This window comes from Fukomys damarensis, unplaced genomic scaffold (genome assembly GCF_012274545.1).
Source record: "Fukomys damarensis isolate Sample0158 unplaced genomic scaffold, DMR_v1.0_HiC HiC_scaffold_27, whole genome shotgun sequence".
Classification (NCBI taxonomy): Eukaryota; Metazoa; Chordata; class Mammalia; order Rodentia; family Bathyergidae; genus Fukomys; species Fukomys damarensis.
In genome coordinates, this window is record NW_022900939.1 from 33,430,251 (window position 1) to 33,433,548 (window position 3,298).

The window sequence follows — 3,298 nt, forward strand, 5'->3', positions numbered from 1 at the left end:
AAAAAAAAAAAAAAAAAAAAAAAAAGTAGAGAGAACCTCATCCTAGAGAACATCTAGCATGGTACCCTACTAATGAAAGTATGCTTGACACCACCAAGTCCAGATGTTTGCCCCCCATGAACACTGGTTATTTCTTTTTCTCTTTTTTTTTTTTTTTCTTTGTACCAGCGACTGAACTCGGGTCACCGCACTTGCAAGGCAAGCAGCAGAACCACTGAGCAAAATCCCTGGCCCCAGCACTGGTTATTTCCATATGAACTAGTGTATGACACTAGCCATTTTGATTGACGTCAAAGTTGGCCTGCAGATTGGCTTTCTTCATAGAGCTCTAATTTAAGAAAACTCTTATGGACGTGGAGAAATAGAAGGGGCTATTAAAAGCCGTAAGTCTAATGCCTTTATGCTCTTACAAGTATATTATTTTGAAGCATATTTAACATGATCTCTGGTCCAAATAGGTTATCAAAAATGGCAGTTTTATATGGCTCAAACTAGCATTCTGAGGAAGACTAAAATTGTTGAGAATCCTCAGTTTGTGAATCACCTTGTGCTTTAACACTTTTGGCAGAATGTTTGCTCTTATGCCCAAATATTGCTGTTATTTTGAAATTTTAGAAGATAATAGATTTTTTAAAAATCTGATTGGTACAGGGTCCAGGATTTAGTTCAGTGGTTCCAGTGCCTGCCTTGTAAGCACAAGGACCTGAGTTTGGTCCCTGGAACCAAAAAACAAAAGGTACATTTTAGGTGTACAATAGGACATTCATCGTTGGAGATTTGCACCTTTACATAATATATCTTCATTCTTATCTTTTCCACATTCCCGTCCTGTCTTCAACCCTTCCACCACCCCTCCCTGTTTAAAGACTTTTTTTCTTTTTCTCATATTAATTCCACTCCCTTTCCTTTCCCCTACCCTTCCCACTTCCCCTTCCCCTTTGCACCTTTTCTTCCTATTTCACATTATTATGCTGTTTGATCCTTATTTACACTTTCAGTTTCTCACACCAGAGAAACTATTCGATATTTACACATGTGCCCTGTTTATTTCACTTGAGTACTGCCTCAATATGCATCCAGTTAGTTATGTCTCTGATTTCTTATTATTTATGGCTGAGTAGTACTCCATTTAAACACACACACACACACACACACACTTGAACATGGGTGCACACATGATTAAAAAATCATCTTAATTTTGGGGGACAGATACCCAGGAGGAGAATAGCTGAGTCAAATGTGACCTCTAACCCTAGTTCTTTGAGGTATCTCCATATTTATTTCCACAGTGGCTGCACCAGTCTGCACTCCCTCCAGTAGCGGGGCAGGGTTCCTCTTTCCCAACAGCCCCACCAGCATTTGATATTGGTTGATTTCTTGACAGCAACCATTCTTTCTGGGGTGAGGAGGAATCTCATCATTGTTTTCATTTGCATCTCTCAAATGATCAGTGATGTGGAACATTTTTTCATATGTTTATTTGCTATTTCTACTTCTTTGAGAAATGTCTGTTCATTTCAGGTGTCCATTTTGGGATTGGGCCTTTAAATTTGGGAGGCCTGATTTTTTTTTAAGTTCTTTATATATTCTAGATAGTAGACCTTTGTCTGAGGAACGACTGGTGAAAAGTTTTTCCCACATTGTGAGTTGTCTCTTCACCCTACTGGGCATTTCTCTTGCTGCATAGAAGGTTTTTAATAAGAAGACATCTCACTTGTTGATTGTATGTGCTAGTTCACAGGCAACTGAGGTTTTGTTCATAAAATCTTTTCCTACACCAACGTCTTCAAGAGTTCTACCTGACTTCTTTTCTAGCTTGTTTAGTGTTTGTGTTTTAATATTTAGATCTTTACTCCATTTCAACTTTAGTGCACGGTAAGAGACATAGGTCTAGTTTAATCTTTGGCAGGTTGAAACTCAGTTTTTCCAGCCCCATTTATTAAAGAGGCTAAATTTCCTCCAATGAGAGTATTTGGCTCCTTTGTCGAAGATGAGGTGGCTGAGTGTGTCTGGAGTCATTTCTGCATCTTCTAATCTGTTCCACTGGACCGCAGGTCTGTTTCTTTGCCAATACTATGCTGTTTTTATCATAGTAGAAGCTAAAAGATTTTTCCGAAATACAATTTCATTTTGTGTGAAAAAAATACAGCATAAATGATTCCTAGTAATCCATACACATTCTTTTTCCCTACCAAAAGAAACGCACATCTGAAAACAATTAGACAATCATTCTATCACCATGTTGAGGTAAACACCAACAAATTAAGGACATGAGAGAACTAAATTCACCTGTTCACTGCTGTTCAAATGGTGCCATCTCATTACACAATGCTGCTTGGGCTTGCTGACCCTGAGACTACTATTAGTTTTTACCTGCTTATTTTTGTAAAAATCAAAAATCTTCTCTTTTTTCAGCCTCCCTTCAATCTGTCTACATTGCTATTATAAGTCTATTTAAACTGATTAGGGCCTGGACATACCTAGGCACAAAGTACTTAAATAATAAAGTGCTTAAATTATCTTTTAGGAAAAGAATCCAAAATTCACTCACGAATTGTTTAAAACTGTCTTTACAAAACTGAACACAAGCTGGGCGTAGTGGCACACACCTATGATCCCAGCACTCCAGAGGCTGAGACAGAAGGATCGCTGTCAGGTGGAGGTCAGCCTGCGCTACACAGTGAGTTAAAGCCTAGCCTGGACTGTACAGCCAGACCCTGTCTCCAAATACAAAGCTAAACATAAGTAGAAACCAGCATGTCCAGCCAATGACCTGCTAATGCCACAGGCTCAAAACTCCCCCGGAGAACATAACTCCTCCTAGGAAGACACGTGTTATTTGTGAAGCGGTATAATTACCACCCACACCTGTACAAAAAGAACCCGGAAAATCCTGCTTTTCATCATCAAATTGACAAGTAGCTTCTCCCTCTTCTTTCCAATAAACTCCCCCACTACCAATCATTAAGGAGACAAGTCTGAGCTCCTGGCACAGACTGACCAGGCAATCAAGACTTTTGTTTTCACAAAAGGCCAGTGCCTTTGTATTGGCTTCTATGCACATCCAGCAGCGAGCCCTTTTTCGCTACCATATCAGTCAAACTTATTTTAGAAACCTTATAATGAAGGTGGGCATGATGGCAAATACCTGTAATCCCAATACTTTAGGAGGCTGAGGCAGGAGGGTTCCAAGTTTGAGCCCTACCTGGGCAACTTACTGACTTAGTAAGACCCTGTATTAAAACAAAAAATAAGAGAGAGCTGGAAATCCAGCTCAGTACAAAGGCCCTGAATTCAA